Source organism: Sabethes cyaneus, chromosome 3 (assembly GCF_943734655.1).
Source record: "Sabethes cyaneus chromosome 3, idSabCyanKW18_F2, whole genome shotgun sequence".
NCBI classification, from domain to species: Eukaryota; Metazoa; Arthropoda; class Insecta; order Diptera; family Culicidae; genus Sabethes; species Sabethes cyaneus.
The window spans coordinates 238,845,457-238,860,881 of NC_071355.1; positions in this window are offsets into that span (position 1 = coordinate 238,845,457).

The window sequence follows — 15,425 nt, forward strand, 5'->3', positions numbered from 1 at the left end:
TTTATCTTCGTTTCCTAGCCATTTTTGCTTACTTTCAGGCCTGTTTTAGCTCAAGTTTATCACGCGTTTTTTTTTGTTATTTTCATTCCTGTTTTCAGTCTTTTTAGTTTTTTTCTCTTCTTTTCCATCTTTTTTCGTTTCCAACTTCAACTTTTTCTAGCCCTTTTTATCTCCTGAAAATGAGAAGGAACGTTTTTCGTCTTTGTCCTCTTTTCTGTCTCATTTTTCCGTCTTTTTTGTCACGTTTATTATGTTTATAACTTCCTTTTCCTTTCCTCTTTACTTTTCCTTTTTTATCTCCCGTTTTTCGCCTTTTTTCTTCCATTTTGCTTTTTATTTTGTCCGTTTTTCCTGCTTTTTCTGTCCTAGATTTTCCCTTCAGCAACCCGTTCGACCTCGTTTTCCCGTGTTTGGTGTTCCTCACTTATTTTGTCGGTTTGCTGTTTTTTCTTTCATCATCTTTCATCTTTTGTCTTTATGTTTTCATCTATTCATCTTTTGTCTTTATGTTTACTTGTTTCCTTGATCCTTTTCCATTTTCTCCAGTGGCCCAACACCTGAGGGACAAAAACTTTTTAAAATATTTGTAATGGCTTTATTTGCTTTTCCGTTTTCTTTTTGTCCACTTTTTTTTCTGTTTTTTGGCCCGTTTTCCCTGCTAGTCTGTCTTGTTAATGCTTATTTTCAAGCTTTTGTCTTTATTCTTTTTGACTCTCTTGCGTTTTTTCCTTTTGTTTATCCTGGTTGAACAGTTTTTGTCACGTTTTCCTTCGTGCTGTTTTTCGTTTGTTTTATTTTTATAATTCTTTTTCTGGAGAGCAGCACAGAGGACCTCTGGAGAGTAGAGAGGAGAGAGGACCTCTAGATTCATCGGTAATCCATCTGTTAATATGCCAAGAAAATTCACTAACATTTTCATGAGAAACTTTTTGCTCTACGTTTTTGGTTTAGGTAAATATTCAGGAGTACCGAGTTTTTCAGCCATAACTCAAGAACAACAAAAATGTTATCATGAAAATTTTATCATTAAAACATTAGAGATTGACAAATAAGAAATGAAAAATATTTTTAAAAAAACTCATAATTTTCCGACTTTTCTCTGTCCTTTAACTTAAATTATTTAACTTAAATCGGAAATGAATAGGTTTTTTGAAATCGGACTTGAAATTATACTTGACGTTGGACTTAAATTCAAAGTAGAAATTAGACTTAACAATTCAAGAATTTTGGAAGAATTCCATAAATTTAAATTTCGAATTCCTTTCTGATCCGAACGATGATCGTTAAAAACTTCAAAGCTCTGAGCGGTTTATTGCCAAAGATTTGTTTCTCCCGTTTAAGTACACAATTCGCAATCCTTGAAACCAAAACAAAACGTTTATTTCGATTAATTGCATTGAATTATTCTTCATACCGCAAATGTCATGGTTTGCTACGATCATCGGTCGGTTTCTAAGTTCGGTCTTTCACCACCAACGTTGCCAGCCAACCAACCAGTAGTCATAGATAGGCAGTAGGTCGTTCGAACCAAGGCTCCTGCTGTCTGCCTTGTTCGAGCGTCATCCCCGATGATCGTTTGGGTGGATGTGCTTTCCGGCAATCGGATGGGTGCCCTCGGGCGCCGCGTTGCGGTTGTATCGGCATAGATAGTTAATGGCTTCGGCTGATGTTTATTAATCAAAATCATTGCACTCGATTATGCCCATCAACCGGAGCGAACGTGATTCAATTGCAACCTGCCTATCGAAGAACCGTTTTTCATGCTCGGTGCTGCTTCTCCGCTGAATCCGAATCGTCCTGGCACAGTGTGATTAAAGCACAAATTGTAAACCAAAGTCTCGTTGATACATGTATTCAGTGCTCCTCGCCCGGCTCTGTACGGTAGCGTCGTTCGGTGCGGTGTAGTGGTAGCCTGATCCGGTTCCGAAAGCGTTATCTATCCGTATCTATCGGGGATCGATTTTCATGCTTCTTCTCTTGAACTTTATTCTTCTCAACGAGAGGTAGTGATGATGTCGATGATGATGATAACGATAATAATGATGATACAACTGATGATGATGATAGGCAACGAACCCAACCCACCAATGAGAAGCAACGAACTCTGAAAAATTACACTATATTGAGCCTTCTGCCTCTCCATTGGCCTACCTCCTCTTATCTGCATATCTGAAAATTTCACTTGGTAAAGAGCTACTTATCCTGCGGGCTATAAAACCAGTAGCGTCACTTTTAATTACTATTAATTTGAAGTAGCGCAGTAGCCGGTATTTCTTGCTTCCTCCAGCAGAAAAAAGGGTCAGAAAATATGGCGTTTCTTTCCACGTTCGTTCATGGCGCTGGGCACAAAGGAAAATGATGAATATTGAAATGTGTGCTGGATTGCCATACTTGATTATAAATGAAAATTAATAAAGAACTATTCCTCGTCTCTGGGGCTACCTCCGCCCCCTATTCAAGGAGCTGAAGTAAGCCTCGCTTGCGAGCGGTGTGCACACCTAGTGCCAGGATGCGGAAGTTGACACACGGACGAGGGAGACACACCGTACGAAATAATAACATATGAAAGAAGTCATTTACAAGTTTACAGTTCAGAAGCCTGAATGCACATGGCATGGCTGCCTCCCGCATTGGGGGTGAGTGAGTGTGTTTGCATCAACTTTATATGAAAAATGTATTCCTAGATAAAGGAATTTCGAAAAGAAATTAAATTCACTCTGGTTGTGGTATATAAGCTAGGGTGTGAGGATGATTTCGTACATACACGAGCGAGAAAAGGGACGGGGTAGCAGTTAAGTTATACGAAAAAAAGTTTTATCTCAAAATTCTATAAGAAAACGAGCAACGAGCAGAAGGCGCTGCAAAAAGTATGATGGGAGTTTTGCATGCACACTTTTATTTGCGATGAAAATTGGAACCGAACAGTATACTTTTCCCGACTACCGCCCTCCGCTGAGCGCCATCGGCTGTCGGAAAACGACGGAAACTATTTCCATTTCCACGAGTCGGTTGCTGCTTTTTTGCTTCTTCTCCGAATCCAAGTAGCTTGCGGTCTAGGGTGGGGAGGGAAAAGCAGTGGGAAGAAGAAAAAAGCCCGCAACAACAAGACAAGAACAGTAAGATCTCAGTGAGCCGGCAGGGTGTAGGTATTCGATTGCTCCGCCTTCGCCTCGGTGGCGCATGACGATATGGAAGCAATGGGGCTTTTTCTCCGGTGGATCCAACACCGCACGAACTTGAGCCGAAGTATCCCCCCACAGCGAGTGGTGCGGCCAGAGTGGGGCGAGCGCGACGTAAGCACAAACACATGGCTGCTGGCTTGCCTGGTATGAAACGTTCGAACAGTGCGAGTGCGAGTGAGCGAGTAAGCCGCCCGATGGATAGAGAGCGAGAAAAAAGAGGAAACGTGAGCACATGAAGTAAACATAAGCATGCCATGAAAACAGTGCACGCGGAATGACGGTGGCGAAGAGTGTGATGATTTTATGACGACTGCGATTCGATTTTATGTCGGCACGATCTTCATGGCGTCTCGGGTGGCTCATCGGTGGCTCCGCAGCAGCCCTGCCTTTCCGGCTGCGGCCATCAGCGCGCGGGAGCCTTTTTTTTCTGCAGCGAGCGATGCTGCAGAGCGCGATGGATTCATAAAATTGCTGCGAGCGTTTCTTGCATTTAATTTTTAAATCGTATCCGAATGCGTGGAAATGTTGAGCTTTTGCTGGTGTGTTGTAAACTTTACTAGGTATTAAATGTGCTACTTCAATTGTTATTCACGGGCTGATGAAATTTTCTTTTAATTTAAGAATTGATCCTGAAAACAGACTGTTACGAAATCAACTGTAGAACACAAAATTTAATCGAAAAGACCTAATCTGACAGTGCATCGAATTTGGGTGAATTTTGTGTATTTGATCAGTTTTTTTTTGGAAATTTTAGACCTATATTTTTTATTTGGGTCCCCTTTCTATTCACAATGCTTTCAAGAATTGCCATGCTTGCCGATCTTTAAAAAATCATAACTTTTGAACCACTGACTCGATTTTAATGATTTTGGTTCCAAATAAAAGGTATTCTAATGAGATTTTGAGAAAAAAATGTTATACTAAAGTTCTGTGATTTCTGTGATTTTAAAAATATTTAATCTTTAAAGAAAAAAAAGGTTGGCTATAATGACGGTTTATTTATTTATTGGTTAAGCAAGGTCAATAATATAAAATTGTTTGCTCATGCTCAAAATAATGTATAGTATTATTTTTATTTGCTAAATCCGCTAGGGCTGCCAAGAGTGTAAAAATAGTCACGTATCACCGAAGCCTCCTTCAAAGGGTGACGCATTTGCGCACATAGGGACTGCACTATTAAGGCCCTTTAACTCATAGGGATACGGGGAGTAAGTCCGGCACGCTAAGGGAAATGATTATTTGGTCTGAGAGTAAATATTGCTAATTTTTCTTCACAGAATCAGTATTTATTCTGTTTTCAACAAGATATGAGACTGTCAGTGCCTTCCCCCTTGGGGTAAAACCGGCTCCTAATTTTGTCAACTAATTTACTAGAGAACTACTGAACCTATTTGTAAGCATTCACTCTCACATGAAAAGTGATAACGTTCAGTATGTCGTTATTGGTTAATCCAAATCCCGAAGATATGGGTAGAATACGAAATACGAAACTGTGAATACAGAATATGAGAATGGAAGCAATTTAAAATGAACTCCCTTCATGTGCTACCGCAAATCACACTAATATTCAATGACAAACTTAATAGAAGTCAAATCGTGTACCTAGGACTTAAATAACCAGAGCCGAATAAGTTCCGTAAACCTTCTGGAAAGTGCCCAGTTTTATAATTTGTTGGTCAGACGATAGCCATTAACACGGTAAATGTACGGTAACCATAATGACGGTTTACCATAACATTGAATCATATCTTTTTTCTCCGAAGGGTGCTTGTTTCGTGTTTCGCAACATGTTTCGCAACATGGCTACACCGCGGCGCGCGGGTGTTGCTTCGAGTTTTCAGTATAAAACCATTCAAATGTAAAAACCCCACAGCCCTAAAACCCTGCAAATGCAAGCTACTCCGCGACATGCATAACAGAGGGTGCTAGTGTGCAAGCAAAATGTGTAGGACGATGGTTTTTAAAGGATTTTCTTCTATGTGTCATGTCAGTTCGTCAGTGCTTATTTCTACTTAAGTCTCGCTGATGATAAACAATACTAGTAAGAATTTGTAGAATCATAAAACTTAGTTTGATACATCTGGGAATTAAAGCTTAAAATCTACTCGCGAAAAGTTAATTAATACTAATATGTTCAGTGTTTAATAGCACAATTAACTAATGCTTTCTAGTCAAACTCTGGGGATGCCGGTCTTACCAGCGCTACTCCTAAGTGTAGAAAGACATTCCGGAAAACGATGGAGAGTTCTAGCATTATACTTCACTATTCGAGCTGTCCATATGAAACTAACTCAGTTACTGATTCATGCATTTCAGCAATACGCAATATTATGGCTAGGAGGTGGATATAAGCGGAGCCGGAGTGACTCATGGTATGCCAAGAACTTGTTTCCATTGTATTCGGCCCTGAGCAACTCGCCAATTCTTTGAGCATCTCAACACTCGTAAGTCAGCTTCAATCTGCTTCCTTCTATTCCTGGTGCTAGTGGGGCACAGTCATCCGGCCTTCGAGCTCTTTATTTTACGCATTTGTACTCAATCAAAAATAGTCCGCGACACCTTTTATTCGAATACAAAAAGTGTACGTATGTCTTCCGGTATATAATTCTTAATCGAACGTCTTGCAAGACGTTACTCGTATAATTCACGGCGGAGATCAGAGACCCAAAAGATAAAAACTGATCAACCGCTTCAAGGAACATTAATCAACAACTGCTTGTAAAAGAGTATACAACACTCGACACAGAATGGACTTTTATCGTACCGGCCTCACCGCATATAGGCGGCACATCGGAACACCTAACCCGGAGCGTGAAATGCACCTTCTACAAGCTGCAAGGAAGTAGACTACCAATCGATGGAACACTCAATGCTGGAGATCGGAAACGTGATTAATTCACAGTCACTTGTCGATGACGACGACTTGCCGGTGATCCCTAACAAATATTTTCTGCTAGGATTGTCGAACCATGGGTACCATATAACACCAGATACTACGATACTGCGAAATAGCTGGAAGTAGCCACAGCATGTAACCAATAAATTCTCGCGATGGTGTCTCAGAGATTTCATAGTTTTGATGGTGTTATTGAAATAGCGTTGTTTGCATAATTTCTATGATTTAAGCTTCAAATCATGAACCATTTTAGGAGCGGAAAATTTGATTATTTTCTTCAAATGGAGACTAAATCCCAAAAAGGTAATTGGTTCTTTAAGAATGCCGCGTACGATAACAAAGATTTAGCCCAACTCCAATGGGTATGAGCAGTTCGTAAATTGTATACAGTAATCGGGGCCTCTAACAAAAGACGTATATTAAGACTGTTGCAGAAGCCTTTGACTTTTAACCGGTTTGCGCTTCTGGACAAACCTCCCAGATGTCTTCGAGGTTCGACGCTGTACTAACAAGCTAGCCGTCGTACGTTTGAATCTCGGCTGGGAGTGGGTATTATAACCAATAGGATCGTAGCTCTAGCCCGAGAATTGCTCTGTATTCTAATAGCTGGCTACGAAGTCTGTTAAGCAATAACAGAACGTCAAGTTTCGAAAACGGAATGTAGCACCTGGCTTTTACTTTACTTTACCCTTCTGCTAAAAAAATTATTAACGGTGCTAGAGTGTAGGAATGGGAGAAGTTATCGGAAGAGTACCTTCATCAGGGCAGTTTGTTTGCTTTGTGTGTGGGCAGGATTTCGTACGAGAGAGAGAGAGACACCTTAAAGCTTTGTTACGAATATAGAAATTGGAAAGTGAGTTTTTTCGGTTTTTAAGAGCAATTTATTTTATTGAAAGATGACACAAATACATATGACGATGTAACACTTTAAATCAGTCACCCTAAATATATTATACTGCCCATAAAAGCATACCTATCCCATATGAAATTTTATCGATTTTGAGAAAATGCCGAAAGTGACTTATTTATGCCCTAATTTGTATAAAAAACACTAATTTGCGTCATTAATGATACGAGTTTTGTCATTTAAATACGACACTGAAGATGTTTACAAGTACCTACCAAGCCAGTAAGCGAAAGTGATTAGGTATCTCTACAATAAAAGCCACAAAGTATTTAAAAACTGAATTTCAGCTCGGTAAATTTTGGCTGCAAAATCATTTGATCCATCCTCGGCCTGGAAGTCCATTTTTAAATACTTCTGGCTTCCCAAGCCATGTTACAACGTTTTCTACCTACGTATACTATTTGTGTGACCTGATATTCTGCCGCTGCACTGGCAGTATCGTAATCTAACACGATTGTCTCCTCATTATTTTCGTGGTTGAATACGCTTTCGATTAACAGCACATTTCGATTTCACCTTATCTGCCCATAAATGCATAACAGTCCCATCTGACTTTTCACCACTTTTGAGATAAACCTGGGAATAATCTTTAAATTACCTGTTCTTTCAATATTTCAAACAAAAAAGTTATGTTTGTTCCCAAGATGTTGAAAAAAAATCAAACTATGTCAGTCCCATATTACAAATAAACGCATAACAGTCACAGCAGTAAAAATATATCAATAACCATCTGTTTTTCGGAAATACCTGGACCGATTCGACTGCAGCGACTGCCAAACGGAAGATTTTATGGCCTAGAAGAACACTATTGAGGATAATTTGGATCGGATGTACGATTCCGAAGTTACAGTGAGAACAAATTCCGGAATATATGGACTTGAACATAGAAGCACCTTGAATCACAACAAACCCATCAATAGACACCTATAAATACACGGATTTGCAAATCTAGACTATTGGTAGTCGTATAAAGTGTTCCAGACGTCATTGGCCACATCTAAACATGCCCGTGAATGTTCTAGATACCTCAACGGGGATCAGTTTCTGAATTTAACTAAAATACAACTTGTGATATCTCTAAGTCGGTACTCGAAATTGAAAAACTAGTTTGAAATAGTTCATTTGTTATCACATATAGTGTCCAGGATTACATTGGTCATACTCGGACACGTTCTGGGAGTGTTCCGGACACACAGGAAAGCGACCAGCTTCTGAGTCAAACAAACCCCATCATGCGACCTCTCTATAAACTCAAGACAACAAATTACAACAAAAAGAAAAAAAGGCCAGGAAGAGATTTGAGCCAAAAAGGACATTTTTACTTGAGTCACCGACAACGCAAGGATCAAGGCATGCTGTGACTGTTATGCGTTTATTCTTGCTTATTCAAGCACAAATAAACGCAAATCAGTAACTTCGGCAGTTTTTCTAAATTGTAGAAGAAATTTTAGGTAACTTGGGAACAAATTGCTTGTTAAAGTATTTTGTTATGTACATTCAAGTGAATTTCTGACGATTTGGACGATTTGTTTTCAAAATCTATTCAATATTAAAGAAAAATTGTTGAGGCTTCAACAGCGTTTTTCGTAGTTGCACGTTTTTGCAGATGTGACTCTTTTTGCAGATGTGTCTTCCATTTACGGGCAGTATAGGGGCCTCAAAAAAATTCCAAAATTTTAGTTGTCACCCATTATATCGCAATTCAATTATTTCGTGGTCCGACGTTTCGTTTAAAAGTCATAAACAAAAATGTGAAAACAACTTGACACGGTTCCGGAGATAACCACACAACCGATTTCAACGATCTTAATACCAAATGAAAACTGTTGTTATTATAACATTTCCTAGGAAGTTTTATTGTAAATAAACAAGCAGTTTAAAAGTTATGCTGAAAAATCGCGTTTAAAGATCTCACTACTAAACGACACTTTAGCCTTGCCTGTAATGATTTTTGGGTGTACAGCCGTTTTCTATGTAAACTGTTCACTCCACGTATGCACGGAAACCTTCGCAGAAATCCAAAGGAGTAGTGGTCATTTGTCAACTCAAAGAAAAATGAAGATAGCCTACCTGTAGATCTGTTTCTTACTTACTTACTTAATCAGCTCCAGGCCGTAGTTTCCTCTGCTGTACGAAGAAGTCGTCTCCATTCAACTCGGTCCATGGCCGCAATTCACCAGCCACTAGTCTGCGTAGGGTCCGCAGGTCGCCTTCCACTTGATCGATCCATCTTGCTCGCTGCGCGCCTCGCCATCTCGTTCCAGTCCGATCGTTATTGAGAACTTTTTTAACCGGGCTGTTGTCCGACATCCTCACGACGTGCCCAGCCCATCGCAGGCGACCGATTTTTGCGGTGTGAGCGATGGGTGGTTCCCTAAGCAGCTGATGCAATTCATGGTTCGTTCGCCTCCTCCACGTTCTGTCTTTCATCTGTACTCCACGGTAGATGGTGCGCAACACATTCCTTTCGAAAACACACGCGTTGGTCCTCCACGAGCATAGTCCATGCCTCAAGGCCGTAAAGGACTACCGGTCTAATCAGTGTCTTGTAGATTATTAACTTCGTGCGGTGGCGTATTTTGTTTGCAGCGTCCTACGAAGTCCAAAGGCACGATTTCCTGCCATAAAGCGTTTTTGTATTTCTCTGCTGGTGTCGTTGTCTGCGGTAATCAGTGAGCCCAGATACACGAACTCTTCTACCACCTTGATTTCATCACCGTCTTAATTAATCCGGGGAGGGAGGTCAGCATTCACTTCTCTAGAAATTCTTCCTTTCATGTATTTTGTTTTCGATATATTAATGACAAGTCTTATCCGTTTGGCTTCAGCTTTCAGTCCGATGTACGTTTCCGCTATCCTCTCAAAGGTACGTGTAATGATGTCAACGTCGTCAGCGGTAGCTGGACGGACTTCGTAAATATCGTGCCACTCGTGTCTATCCCCGCTCTTCTTATTACACCCTCCAAAGCAATGTTGAACAGCAAACATAAAAGCCCATCACCTTGCCGTAACCCTTTTCGAGATTCAAAGGGACTCGAGACTGCCCTTGATACTCTAACAACACACATTACTCGATCCATCGTCACCTTAAACAATCGCGTTAGTTTTTCCGGAAATTCGAAGTAGTGCATAATCTGCCATAGCTGATCTCGATCGATCGTGTCATATGCCGATTTGAAGTCGATGAATAAATGATGCGTGGGTACGTTGAATTCGCGACATTTCTGCAACACTTGCCGAAGCGCGAAAATCTAATCCGTGGTGGCACGGCACCCATGAATCTCGCTTGATATTGCCCCACGAACTCCTTTGCAAATGGTGATAATCGACGACATAAAAGTTGGGATAGCACCTTGTAGGCGGCGTTCAACAGTGTGATTGCGCGGTAATTACAACAATCCAACTTGTCGCCCTTTTCGTAGCTCGGACACACGATGCCTTCTGTCAACTCCTTCGGTAGTAGCTCCTCCTCCCAAATCTTGACAATGACCCAGTGCAGCGTTCTACCCGAGCAAGGATTGACAACAAAAGTATATCAAAATTATTACATATTCTGCTGTTGATATCAACTAGAAAACATGTTTTGTTACCAACTCAAAATGGCACTTATGATGTATCAGACTGTGCTATCATTTTGCTTTCATTTTTATTGAAAGAAAATGTGTTGGCAGATTCTATATATGATGTAAATAAACCTTCAATATTTAAATTAATCTATTTTCACTTGTATTTTTTTCTTGTAAAATGGTTGGTTCAAATTAGATATGATAGCAAAATGATGATGATATGATAGTAAAATGATAACTAATTCTGCTTTCCTATTAATATTGTGTAACAGCAAGATTAGTATTCCGTTTGATATTTTTGATAGCAAAAGTAGTATTCAATTTAATTTCACGGAGTGGAATTTTTGCAATCAATTTTGATATTTTAACCGCTAAGTCGACCAAAATGAAATCACACCGAGTATTCAAAATCCGTTAGATCAAGATATCAAATTTTGTTTTCAATTTGCTTTAAAACCCTGCTCGGGTAGCCAGTGCGTCACCACCGTATTACAGCAGCTCGCCGAGTAGCTGATCAGTCCCAGCCGCTTTATTGTTCTTCAGCCGACCGGTCGATCTCTTCTGCTACCTCCTGGAGGTCGGGGGCTGGTATTCTGTCGTCTACTGCACGTGCTCCAAGATCTATTGCCATATCGTCACCTACACCTTCATGTTCAGTTACATCGCTGTTAAGGCGCTCGTCATAATACTGCTTCCATCTCTCGATCACCTTACGTTCGTTCGTCAGAAGATTACCGTCTGAGTCAGGACACATATCGGCCTGCGGCACATAGCCTTCGCGCAAACGGTTTACCTTCTCGTAGAACTTACGTTTATCGTTAGCACGGTACAGTTCTACCATCACCTCGCGATCTCGATCCTCCTGTTGGCGCTTTTTCCTCCGGAAGACCGAGTTTTGCCTGTTCCGTGCTTGTTTATATCGCTCCACATTCGCCCTCGTACGGTGCTGCAGCATTCTCGAACTAGTTGCTCCTGCACTAGTTGCTCGCAATCGCTGTCGAACCAATCGTTTTTTCGGTTCGGATTCATTGTACCTAGTGCCGCTAGAGCAGTACTACCGATGGCGGTCTTAATGCCTTTCCAGCCATCTTCAATAGTTGCTGCGCCAAGTTGCTCTTCCGTTGGTAGCGCTGCTTTCAGCTACCGCGCGTATTCCTGGGCAACTCCGATGTCTCGTAGCTGCTCAATGTTGGCCGCTAGTAACGACACTTTACTGAATACTGACACTTTACTGAGGTTTTGGGAGGAGGAGAACTATCGGAGGAGTGGATGGAAAGTGTAGTCTGTCCCATCTACAAAAGTTCCATGCGCAAAAGTGGCATGTCCGATATACGTGATTATTAAACGCACCTCATCTATAGAAGTATTTATATACGATAATATCCGATTAAGCGCGATTCGTTTCGTACTGCTATGTGATTCTGTGCTGAAAACCGTATGTGTGTCAGGTATTATCATTATTTAAAATTGAAAATCAACTTGGGCGCTTTTTACCTTTGTTATACAATATAACAAAGGTTTAGGAATTGGTCGAAAAACACGAAGTCGATCTGAGGCCCGGAGGGCCGTGTCACATATACCAATCGATCAGGTTCGACGAATGAGCAATGTCTGTGTGTGTGTGTGTGTGTGTGTATGTGTGTATGTGTGTGCGCTTCAATTTTTAATCGCCTATTTCTCGGAGATGGCTGAACCGATTCGTCTGCTATAACTTTTATTTGAAAGGTATTTTTACCTAGTATATCACTATTAAATGGTTTCGTGGTCTGACTTTTAGTTTAAAAGTTATAAGCAAAAATGTGAAAATTACGTGACACGATTTTCTCCGGAACCACATAACCGATTTCATCGATCTTAGTACCAAATAAAAGCTCTTACTATTGCTAAACTTCACGCCAATTTTTATTGAAAACAAACAAGTGGTTTAAAAGTTATGCTTAAAAAACCAGTTTTGACAAGGTTCAAATGATCGCCTGTTTCTCAGAGATGGCCAAACCGATTTACGTGCTATTAGTTTCATTTGGCAGGTAATATAGTCGGATAGATCACTATTGAATGGTTTTTTGATTGGATGTTTAATTTGAAAGTTATGAGTAAAGGAATACACCACACCAAAATTAATAATAATTCATAATGATTTTAACCAAGAAAAATAACCTAATTTCAATTATTTTAATATCAAACGAAAGGTTTTCACATTACGAATATATATGCAAAATTTCATAAGAATTGGTTTTACCGGTCAAAAAATATTAACCCTCGAACACTCGCGCCAACTTTTATAACACAGTTACTTGCGCGCACAATAGCCCAAAACCAAAGAAAACGTGCGCACTAGAGTTTTGACTAGGAAAACTTGGTTTTAAATTTATCGAACCTTTGGAAGAGTTTCTTGAAATTGAAAGCTCTATCGTCTGGTAGAATTTGAATTTTGATTAATCCCCCTAAAAGTGAAATAAAAAAATTATTTTCCTTCGGTTTCAATATAACACATTGATGTGTTCTGCAAAGTTTTAGAGCATATTATTATAAGAAATTTTGCTGAAGACAGTAACCTTCTATCTCTTCAACGAAGAGATCTTATTTATTGTATATGAATTTGAAAAATCAGTTTTTCTATTTTAACTCTTTTTGTAATTGTTGTATGACTTTTTCGTTTATTACAAAGTTGTATAAATAATAAAAATACACAACTTTGCTGAACATAGTATACCTCTATGTTTCCTTGTTTACGAACTGTAGAACTTTGATTATAAAAAATACCCTGATTTTGACCCCGAATTACTCGACTACCAACAGACGGATACATTTTAAACATTTTACATTTGCTGGTAGTTTAGCTGCACACAGACACCATTTTTCCATATGAAGAAACGAAAGAAAATTCCAGTTGGGGCCAATTACGGTACACCTCACATACTACTTGCTTCGTTTCTGTGATGTCGTTTTATGCTAATCTATTTTCCTAACAATTTAAAGTAATAATGCATTGAATAGTTCTGACATTTTGCTCATAACAAGTTTATTGAAGATTATACGTTAGTATGTACGTAATATACGATTTGTAACTATATAACAATATGGCATTCAAAAACCTGCATATGGTGTACAAAATACAACAACGTGAGTAACCGAAGGTTCATAAAAATTGATGAAATTTATTCAAGAAAACTTTATTGTTGTGAATCAAATAGAATGGCGTTACAGGAAATTATGCATAGTTCAAAAACCTATTAACTAGACCTTTACTACGCAATGTATATGTTAAAGAATAATATTTCATCTTACAACTTACTTTTACTTGCACTTACCCTCATTAGTAACAACTTACTCAGCAATTTCATGAGAAAAGAAACTATCGAAATTTATAAGTGCTTCTATTTGTTTCAAATTTTGTAAACTTATTCAATTTCCAAAAATTTCATGTAAACCAAACGTGTCGATTTCTATCTCAAATCGCAAGTAAGACGGTATAACAAAGGTTCCTTTCACCACTAGGTGGATTAAATCAGGTTTTATTTAACTTTAATTGCGATTTCGTGTTTGTTAAGAGTTATTTACAATAATTTTAGTACGTTGATATACGATCTGGTACTAGCTGGGTGATGTGTTACGTGCGCGTTTCGGGGGCACTCTCGAGTTCTGCATGCCGCTTCGATCAGGGAGCACACACCGTCGCACAAAGCTGACGATTTACAAAACGCTAATCAGGCCGGTAATCCTCTACGGACTTGAGAAAGTAAGTTTGCTTACCGAAGACACCCAGTCAGCACCAACTCGTATATCAATGTACGAAAATTATCGTAAATATCTCTTTACAAATTCGGATTCGTAAATTAAGCCTAATAAAGCGCGCATAAGTTGATATTCTATCGTTTATAATGCTAGTAACTGACAAACATACGATTTTCAGCACAAAGTTGTAAAGCTGTATGTAGCTAGTAGCGCTTAATCGGATCTTATCGTATTGAAATACCTATATAAGTGTATCGCTCAAAACTATTCCTCAGTGCGTATATCGCCTCCAAAATGGTACGAATAAGCAGCTTTTGCGTGTCGAATACGATTTTGTTGAATACATATCAGACTTAAATCTTATTTGAAATCTAATTATACATATGAAAATGCTGACTGGGCATACATGCACTTGCTGTATTTGAACGAAAGGTGTTGCAGACTATCTTTGGCGGAGTACAGACGGAAAGCGGAGAGTGGCGGAGGCGTATGAATCACGAGCTACAGGCACTGCTTGGAGAGATTCTCATCGTACACCTGGCAAACGTTGGGAGACTACGGTGGTTCGGCCACGTGCAGTGAAATCCGTTCTCTTCAAGAACCCCACCGGCACCAGGAATAGAGGAGCGCAACGTGCTAGACGGTTCGAACAGGTTGAAGCCGGCTTGCGTGTGTCGAGACGCGCAATGAATTAAAGTCGGTTTAACCCAGAGGGTCATTCACCACTATCTATCTACAGTATTGTTAAAGAAATTAAAGTGCATTTTTCTTAATCCTAGTTCGTCTATTTGTCGGTGGTCTGAAACTTACAAGGGAACTTTTGGATAAACCAAAAAAAGGACTTCCAGATCGGCGTTAAGGTTGAAGAAAGCAATGAAAGAAGATGTTTTAGTTTGAATTTATATTTAAGAAGTTTAAGCAAGTACTTTAGCATTCTTTCTGCTAAGGTACGACCTTAACAGAGTTAAGAACCAAATTTAAAAGAAAATTGGGTTTTATTGGATTTTGGAACTGTTTAACAGACTTGTTGTACAAAACAGTTTCAAACTATCAAAATAGTTAAAAAACCAACCTAAATCCAGAATTCCCACGCCTTACACAAAACATTTTCCAAACAAATGTGGAACAAATGATGCTCT